The sequence below is a fragment of the Carassius auratus genome, chromosome 38 (assembly GCF_003368295.1).
Source record: "Carassius auratus strain Wakin chromosome 38, ASM336829v1, whole genome shotgun sequence".
NCBI lineage: Eukaryota > Metazoa > Chordata > Actinopteri > Cypriniformes > Cyprinidae > Carassius > Carassius auratus.
The window spans coordinates 967819-978260 of NC_039280.1; the positions used below are offsets into that span (position 1 = coordinate 967819).

At 34.7% G+C, this 10442-nt stretch overlaps 1 long non-coding RNA gene across 2 annotated transcripts; it reads right to left on the reverse strand.

The window, feature by feature from the left end:
* Window positions 1-309: 309 nt before the first annotated feature.
* LOC113056597 (uncharacterized) lies at window positions 310-8279 on the reverse strand. 2 transcript variants are annotated; one of them, XR_003277726.1, is made up of 3 exons: window positions 7527-8278; window positions 6664-6696; window positions 310-1061 (listed from the first exon to the last, which is right to left on the reverse strand). It is a non-coding gene; the product is annotated as an uncharacterized LOC113056597 (long non-coding RNA). The 2 variants fall into 2 exon arrangements; XR_003277727.1 differs by lacking the exon at window positions 310-1061 and adding an exon at window positions 4378-5129 and having other exon boundaries at window positions 7527-8279.
* Between the last annotated feature and the right edge of the window lie 2163 nt (window positions 8280-10442).

Below are 10442 nucleotides of genomic sequence, written 5' to 3' on the forward strand. Positions count from 1 at the left end.
GGCTCCGAAGTGCCGATCTGAATCAACCGAGTCGCGAACATGCTCCGAAGTGACGATCTGAATCAACCGAGTCGCGACCGGGCTCCGAAGTGCCGATCTGAATCAACCAGGTCGCGAACATGCTCCGAAGTGCCGATCTGAATCAACCGAGTCGCGAACAGGCTCCGGAGTCCCGATCTGAAAACTTCGACCAAAGAATGTAAAAAATAACTCTATTTCTCTAATAACTCTACAACTCTATGAAAGACTCAGATCACGTATCTAAAAATAAATTGCTATAGCAAAAGAGAAATAATAAGAGGAGTGAAGTTTCCCAGCAAGCAATTTTGCGTCTAATAGACGTCTAATAGCCGTCTAAACACAGCCGAGACGTCTAGGCTAAATCGAGGCTAATTTTGGGCTGTCAGTGAAAATCTAATAGACGTCTAAACATACCCCAAGAATAGACAGCTATTAAATGACTACATATATACGTCTAATAGATGTCTAACCATAGCCCAAGAATAGACAATCAGACAGCTATTGAACGACTATATTTATACGTCCAATAGACGTCTAAACATAGCCCAAGAATAGACTAGTCATCAATTAGACCGCTAAACAACTACATACGTCTAATAGACAGGCAATATGGGTCTAGGCTAAAACAAGGCTGATTTTGGGCTGTCAGTGAAAATCTAATAGACGTCTAACCATAGCCCAAGAATAGACTAGTCATCCATTACACTACATATACATGTAATAGACAACAAAAAGAGGCATAAGGATTCTTTTCACTCAAATATAACAGGTTCTCATAAATTAAAATCCATCCAAACTAATTGAATATAAAGGGATTTATTTTGAACAATTATATAGACAACAACAACTTGGACAACATTCAAACATAAAAATGAACAAATAAAACATTGGAAAAATATGTAAAACAATTAATTTTTAAGAATTAACTGTTTACTTTAGATCCATAACCCCTGCCCTCCCTGGTGCTTGTTTGAAATGATTAGAAATAGCATTTTTTATTTCACATTCCATAGCTGATGGAAAGCTGGTCATCACTGCGTCTGCCAAATGAGAAAAAGGAAAGAATTATTGCTCAAAAAAAAAAATATATTAAAATATTAAAATATAATTTATTTCTGTGATGTGCAGCTGTATTTTCAGCATCGTTCCTCCAGTCTTCAGTGTCACATGATCTTTAGAAATCATGAAAATATGATGATTTATTATTAGAACTATTAATAGTTGTGCTACCAATTATTATTTTGGAATCTGTGATACTTTTTTAAGGATTCTTCGATGTATAATTTTTTTTAAAGAACAGCGTTTATTCAAAATATAAATCTCTTCTAACAATATTAATTTTTGATATCACTTCTTATCAATTTAACACATCCTGAATAAAAGATTCTAAAATCTAATAAAGAATACCATTTCTAATAAAAAAAAGAAAGGATAAAAATTTACTGACCCCAAACTATTGAACTGTAGTGAATATTGTTAGAAAAATCTTTAAATAAATGCTCTTCTTTTTAGCTTTTCATTCATCAAAGAATCCTGAAAGAAGTATCACGGTTTCAGCAGCACGTAATAAATCATCATATTATTCTGTGACACTGACGACTGGAGGAATGATGCTGAAAATCTCAGAAATAAAATAGATTTTAATGTATATTAAAATAAAAAATAATGTTGTTTTACTTCATAATAATATTTCACTTTTTTTCCTGTATTTTTGATCAAATAAATGCAGTTTTGATGAGTAAATCCGGTAAGAAAAAAAAAAAAAACATAAAAAAATCATTCTGATCCCAAACTCTGACCGGTGTGTGTGTGTAGCACTTACACACTAATCCCCACAATAATAAAGATGTTAAATACTCATCTGAGGAGAAAACTATGTTGCATCATAATGAAAGGATGTGTGACGTACACTTTTCTGTAAACTGAGCCAAACATTTTTTCCCTGATTTAGGGTAGAGTAAGAATATTTACTGTATTGCACAAGTTAGTTCATACTTAGATATAATTTTATATGCAATATTACCTTTTCTTTTCATCATCTTATTTAAGAGTAAATGATAATCAATGTTCAACTTTATTTCTCAGTTGATTAATCAATCCACAATTCATGAAACAAAAAAAATGCAACTGAGGTACAAGAAGTATTGACATCCAAAAGTCATTGAAATCATTTAAAAATCACATCGAGAGGTTAAAAAAAAGCCTCAGGTCAAATATTCATTCATCACAAATTAACTGTTTAACAAACACTTCCTGCTCCAAAGTGCCGATCTGAATCAACCGAGTCGCGAACATGCTCCGAAGTGCCGATCTGAATCAACGGAGTCGCGAACATGCTCCGAAGTGCTGATCGGAATCAACCAAGTCCCGAACATGCTCCGAAGTGCCGATCTGAATCAACCGAGTCGTGAACAGGCTCCGAAGTGCCGATCTGAATCAACGGAGTCGCGAACATGCTCCGAAGTGCCGATCTGAATCAACGGAGTCGCGAACATGCTCCGAAGTGCGGATCTAAATCAACCGAGTCCCGAACATGCTCCGAAGTGCCGATCTGAATCAACCGAGTCGCGAAAAGGCTCAGAAGTGCTGATCTGAATCAACAGACTTCGACCAAAGAATGTAAAAAATAACTCTATTTCTCTAATAACTCTACAACTCTATGAAAGACTCACATCACATATCAAAAAATAAATCGCTATAGTAAAAGAGAAATAATAAGAGGAGTGAAGTTTCTTACCGTTCTGCTGTGTTTGGTCCTCACGCGCGTCTGACGCTCCGCCCCTCACACAAGCGTTTACAGCGCTAAATTAATCATCTTTGCTAATTATTATACATTTACTTCATTGTCAGCTTCAGGTACTTCATTTATTATTGTTCAATCAACTGTTTGAAACAACAAAAAAAAAGGTTGTATTTCAGTAATAATTCAAAATTATCAAAATAAAATATAGCAAATAATGGTTTATATTTTAATATCCTTTAAAATATAATTTATTTCTGTGATGTGCAGCTGTATTTTCAGCATCGTTCCTCCAGTCTTCAGTGTCACATGATCTTTAGAAATCATGAAAATGTGATGATTTATTATTAGAACTATTAATAGTTGTGCTACCAAATATTATTTTGGAATCTGCGATACTTTTTTCAGGATTCTTCGATGTATAATTTTTTTTTTTTTAAAGAACAGGGTTTATTCAAAATATAAATCTCTTCTAACAATATTAATCTTTGATATCACTTCTTATCAATTTGACACATCCTGATTAAAAGATTCTAAAATCTAATAAAGAATACAATTTCTTATAAAAAAAAAAAAAAGAATATAAATTTACTGACCCCAAACTATTGAACTGTAGTGAATATTGTTAGAAAATATTTATATTTTAAATAAATGCTCTTCTTTTTAACTTTTTATTCATCAAAGAATCCTGAAAAAAAAGTATCACAGACTCCCAAATAATATTTATCAGCAAAACTGTTGATAATTGTAATAATAAATCATCATATTATTCTGATTTCTGAAGATCACGTGACACTGAAGACTGGAGGAATGATGTTGAAAATACAGCTGCACATCACATGAATAAATTACACCATGTATATTAAAATAGAAAAATGTTAATAATATTTCACAATATTACATGTTTTCCAGTATTTTTGATCAAATAAATGCTGTCTTGATGAGTAAAATAAATTACTGTAAAAAAAACATTAGAAATAATTCTGATCCCAAACTCTGACCGGTAGTGTGTGTGTATGTGTAGGAGTGTGACACTGAAGACTGGAGGAATGATGCTGAAAATCAAAGAAATAAAATAGATTTGAATGTATATAAAAATAAAAATAATGTTGTTTTACTTCATAATAATATAATAATAGTTCAGATCGGCCGAAGTGCCGATCTGAATCAACGGAGTCTCGAACATGCTCCGAAGTATCGATCTGAATCAACCGAGGGCGCGAACGGGCTCCGAAGTGCCGATCTGAAATCAACCGAGTCGCGAACACGCTCCGAAGTGCCGATCTGAATCAACCGAGTCGCGAACAGGCTCCGAAGTGCCGATCTGAATCAACCGAGTCGCGAACATGCTCCGAAGTGACGATCTGAATCAACCGAGTCGCGACCGGGCTCCGAAGTGCCGATCTGAATCAACCAGGTCGCGAACATGCTCCGAAGTGCCGATCTGAATCAACCGAGTCGCGAACAGGCTCCGGAGTCCCGATCTGAAAACTTCGACCAAAGAATGTAAAAAATAACTCTATTTCTCTAATAACTCTACAACTCTATGAAAGACTCAGATCACGTATCTAAAAATAAATTGCTATAGCAAAAGAGAAATAATAAGAGGAGTGAAGTTTCCCAGCAAGCAATTTTGCGTCTAATAGACGTCTAATAGCCGTCTAAACACAGCCGAGACGTCTAGGCTAAATCGAGGCTAATTTTGGGCTGTCAGTGAAAATCTAATAGACGTCTAAACATACCCCAAGAATAGACAGCTATTAAATGACTACATATATACGTCTAATAGATGTCTAACCATAGCCCAAGAATAGACAATCAGACAGCTATTGAACGACTATATTTATACGTCCAATAGACGTCTAAACATAGCCCAAGAATAGACTAGTCATCAATTAGACCGCTAAACAACTACATACGTCTAATAGACAGGCAATATGGGTCTAGGCTAAAACAAGGCTGATTTTGGGCTGTCAGTGAAAATCTAATAGACGTCTAACCATAGCCCAAGAATAGACTAGTCATCCATTACACTACATATACATGTAATAGACAACAAAAAGAGGCATAAGGATTCTTTTCACTCAAATATAACAGGTTCTCATAAATTAAAATCCATCCAAACTAATTGAATATAAAGGGATTTATTTTGAACAATTATATAGACAACAACAACTTGGACAACATTCAAACATAAAAATGAACAAATAAAACATTGGAAAAATATGTAAAACAATTAATTTTTAAGAATTAACTGTTTACTTTAGATCCATAACCCCTGCCCTCCCTGGTGCTTGTTTGAAATTATTAGAAATAGCATTTTTTATTTCACATTCCATAGCTGATGGAAAGCTGGTCATCACTGCGTCTGCCAAATGAGAAAAAGGAAAGAATTATTGCTCAAAAAAAAACATTGTTGACAATCCTTTTTAACTAATTAGTCAATCACTTTTGCTAGGATGATTTAATAGATAGAGTTAACAGAATATAGATTGAGACTATATAATTTATATCAATATAGACAATAATTTATATCAATATTATAATTAATATCAATAATTGAACATTTTTGCTCGCTTAGTGGTGATGCAATACGGCATGTAACGATACGCGTATTGAACAATTCTGTACAAGGCATACATATATATATATATATATATATATATAGGCTATATAGACACACACATATACATATATATCTGACATTTTCTTCTCGAATGTTCATTTTTATCAAGCTCATATATGCAAGTTCTGTAATTTCACTTAAATGGCAATGAAAATGACCTATTAATTTTCAGCGAGAGCATTAACTCGATCTCTCAAGCGACGCCATTCTCTTAGATATTTGGGATCCATAACTTATAAATATGGAAATAAAATTAACATTATAATTGATTATGTAACACTGTTATCCCAAGACATGTCTGACTACTACCAAAATGTGTTTTGAAACTGAAATACAGTATTTTTTTAAATTATCATTCTAATGAAGGTGAAAACAGATTTTATTTTCATTTCTACTTTAGTTCTTCCCTCAAGTTTAAAGGGATAGTTCACTTTGAAATTATATTTTGGTATGTTTTAGCTTACCTTAAGAACGTCCAAGATGTAGGTGTCTTTGTTTCCGCAGTAGTTTCAATTTTTTAGGTCAAACTATTCTTGTCTGTCAGTCATATAATGCAGGTCTATGGTCACCACCTAAAAAGGCCATGCACAGAGAAGTCCAAATTAAACAATTCCCCATTGTAAGTACACATTGATGGACTAAGACACGAAACGAGCAGTCTGTGTGAGAAAATGAACAGTATTTATATCGTTTTTACCTCTTGTACACAGCCACGTCCAAGTGATATGAGGGCACGCGTGCTTCCAGGTGTGTGATGCATCCGCGTTCTGGCTTAATTTGCGCAAGCGCCGCACTTAGACTAAGCCAGCCCAGAATGCACACACACCGAAGCACGCGCGCCCTCAGATCACTTCGACGTTGCTGTGTTATAAGAGGTAAAACGATATAAATACTGTTCGTTTTCTGACACAAACCGCTCGTTTCGTGTCTTAGGCTATCAGTGTGTATGGTGGGGAATTGTTTAATTTGGACTTCTCTGTGCATGCTCTTTCAGGTGGTGACCATATAGACCTGCATTATATGACTGACAGACAAGAACAGTTTGACCTAAAAATATAAAAATTGAAACTACTGCGGAAACAAAGACACCTACATCTTGGATGCCCATAAGGTAAGCTTAAACATATCAAAATTTAATTTCAAAGTGAACTATCATTATAAATCATTCTTTATCACTTACTCATATAACTCTAATAAACATAAAAAATACTTATAGGCGTAGTTCACTTAAAAAAAATAAAAAAATAAAATAAAAAACATGTAATCATTTACTCACTTTCACTTGGTTCCAAACCTGTATGGCTTTCTTCTGTTGAACACACACAAAAAAAATATATTTTGATGAATGTTGGTAACAAGACATTTAATGGTAGTCACTGACAAGTATTCTGTATATTCAATTGCTGTACTTTGTTGACTGATTGCAGGATAATTTCCAATAAACAGTGTCTTTAAATCAAATAAAGTGGATTACATCACTCCAGTTCTGAGGTTTTTACACTGGCTATCTGTCTGTCAAAAAATTAATATCCAAAAACTACAGTTGGTTATTAAATTAACATTTTAAGGCCAAAGTAAATTTCTAATCTTCTGATGCACTATGAACCATCCAGAGCAGACCTCTCAGGACATCTGGGACAGTAGCCAGCTACTTTTATATCTCCAAAGTCAAAACAAAACATGGAGAAGCAGCATTCAAATTTATATCTGAAACAAATTCACTGAAAACTGAATGTATGCTGCATATTTTAATTATTTACAAACTAGTTTAAAGACTTTATGTTTGCCACTACCTTTTATTAAATGGAGAGGATTTTTTTTTTTCATGTTGCACTATGCTGCTGTTAAATTTTATGTAAAGTACTTACAGAATTTGCTTTAAATCAACTCTAATTTAAATACAAATAAATACTGGTATCTTTATAATAATAAAAAAATAGTAATGATAAGTTTCATAGTTTCATGCTTACCACATTCATTGAATTTAGATACATTTGCAATAACACGTGCAGGTAACGTTAACTTTTTGGAGAAAAGTAGTACTCTGCAATGTTAATGTTAAAATGTCACGGTTTCTACACATTATAACAGCTAACTAATTTAAACAATAAACATATAAAAAATAACACGCATACTTACAAGATCGAAGTAGAAATGTGAAGGTTTTCACTCAGACTGTTGCTCACCCGTTGCACTCCGACAGCTGCCTCGTGTAAAATAAAATGGCGGAAATGTTTATCGCGAGATTTGGCTTAAGTGATCTAGTCACGCAATGGCATTAGTTCTAGTAGACATGTCTCAGTAGTGTTTCAATTGTGCCATCTAGCGGTTGGGAAATGCAATTGCATTTGATTAGATATTTTTATCGTAGATTGTGTATGAATGTTTGACAGAAAATATATATTAAGCTGTGTAAGCGAAAACATTTCAAAGACTAATATTCTAGGTCGCTGGTCTATATCTGAGCCCAGATTGCAATAATTTCGCCAGGTGGGCTAAAGCAGACCGCATATAGCCCGTCCAATTCGGAGCTAAATCGTGATCTACCATGCCGTGAAATGACGTATTGAACCTTGATATCATACCAATGCGAACATGATTGAATATTAACCATTTCATGCACTGCCTGGCAAAAAAATACAATTAATTAGTTTTGACAAAAAGTGGGCTACAATAGCCGGGTCTGAATACGAGCTAAATTGTGGCTACGCACAGCCTACACATATAACATGTAAAATAAAGTAAACCAAACAACTTGTAATCACGTTAGACTCTGCGTACATGATGGAATATCATACATCTCACAAGTTATTTTGCAAAAAAAATACATTTATCCAGATTAAATGTTATTTGGGCTAAAAGTGGGTTACACGTAGCCGGACTATATCTGGTCTATATTTAACCCAGACGTTGAAATGACGGCTATTGCTTGCTGGGTTCTTACCGTTCTGCTGTGTTTGGTCCTCACGCGCGTCTGACGCTCCGCCCCTCACACAAGCGTTTACAGCGCTAAATTAATCATCTTTGCTAATTATTATACATTTACTTCATTGTCAGCTTCAGGTACTTCATTTATTATTGTTCAATCAACTGTTTGAAACAAAAAAAAAGGTTGTATTTCAGTAATAATTCAAAATTATCAAAATAAAATATAGCAAATAATGGTTTATATTTTAATAAACTTGATGATGTAACAGAAACTATGGACTCTCTCTTTTCTAGCACGTTAAATACAGTTGCTCCTTTACGCTTAAGGAAGGTTAAGGAAAACAGTTTGACACCATGGTATAATGAGCATACTCGCACCCTAAAGAGAGCAGCCCGAAAAATGGAGCGCAGCTGGAGGAAAACAAAACTAGAGGTATTTCGTATTGCTTGGCGGGAAAGTAGCATATCCTATAGAAAAGCATTAAAAACTGCTAGATCTGATTACTTTTCTTCTCTTTTAGAAGAAAACAAACATAACCCCAGGTATTTATTCAATTCAGTGGCTAAATTAACGAAAAATAAAGCCTCAACAAGTGTTGACATTTCCCAACACCACAACAGTAATGACTTTATGAACTACTTTACTTCTAAAATCGATACTATTAGAGATAAAATTGCAACCATTCAGCCGTCAGCTACAGTATCACATCAGACAGTGCACTATAGACCCCCTGAGGAACAGTTCCACTCATTCTCTACTATAGGAGAGGAAGAATTGTATAAACTTGTTAAATCATCTAAACCAACAACATGTATGTTAGACCCTATACCATCTAAGCTCCTAAAAGAGGTGCTTCCAGAAGTCATAGGTCCTCTTCTGACTATTATTATTAATTCCTCATTGTCATTAGGATATGTCGCCAAAACCTTCAAACTGGCTGTTATTAAGCCTCTCATAAAAAAACCACAACTTGACCCCAGAGAACTTGTTAATTATAGACCAATCTCGAATCTCCCTTTTCTGTCCAAGATACTAGAAAAGGTGGTATCCTCACAATTATATTCCTTCTTAGAGAAAAATGGTATATATGAGGATTTCCAGTCAGGATTTAGACCGTATCATAGTACTGAGACTGCTCTCCTTAGAGTTACAAATGATCTGCTCTTATCATCTGATCATGGGTGTATATCTCTATTAGTTTTATTGGATCTTAGTGCTGCGTTTGACACAATTGACCACAACATTCTTTTGCATAGACTTGAACACTTTGTTGGCATCAGTGGAAGTGCATTAGCATGGTTTAAATCGTACTTATATGACCGCCATCAGTTCGTAGCAGTGAATGAAGATGTATCATATCGATCACAGGTGCAGTATGGAGTACCTCAAGGCTCAGTACTAGGGCCGCTACTCTTCACGCTTTATATGTTACCTTTGGGAGATATCATCAGGAAACATGGTGTTAGCTTTCACTGTTATGCTGATGATACTCAGCTCTATATTTCCTCGCAGCCCGGTGAAACACACCAATTTGAAAAACTAATGGAATGCATAGTCGATATAAAAAATTGGATGACGAGTAATTTCTTACTTCTAAATTCAGAAAAAACAGAGGTGTTAATCATAGGGCCTAAAAACTCTGCTTGTAATAACCTAGAACACTGTCTAAGACTTGATGGTTGCTCTGTCAATTCTTCGTCATCAGTTAGGAACCTAGGTGTGCTACTTGATCGCAATCTTTCCTTAGAAAGCCACGTTTCTAGCATTTGTAAAACTGCATTTTTTCCATCTCAAAAATATATCTAAATTACGGCCTATGCTCTCAATGTCAAATGCAGAAATGTTAATCCATGCATTTATGATCTCAAGGTTAGATTATTGTAATGCTTTATTGGGTGGTTGTTCTGCACGCTTGGTAAACAAACTACAGCTAGTCCAAAATGCAGCAGCAAGAGTTCTTACTAGAACCAGGAAGTATGACCATATTAGCCCGGTCCTGTCCACACTGCACTGGCTCCCTATCAAACATTGTATAGATTTTAAAATATTGCTTATTACTTATAAAGCCCTGAATGGTTTAGCACCTCAGTATTTGAGTGAGCTCCTTTTACATTATAATCCTCTAC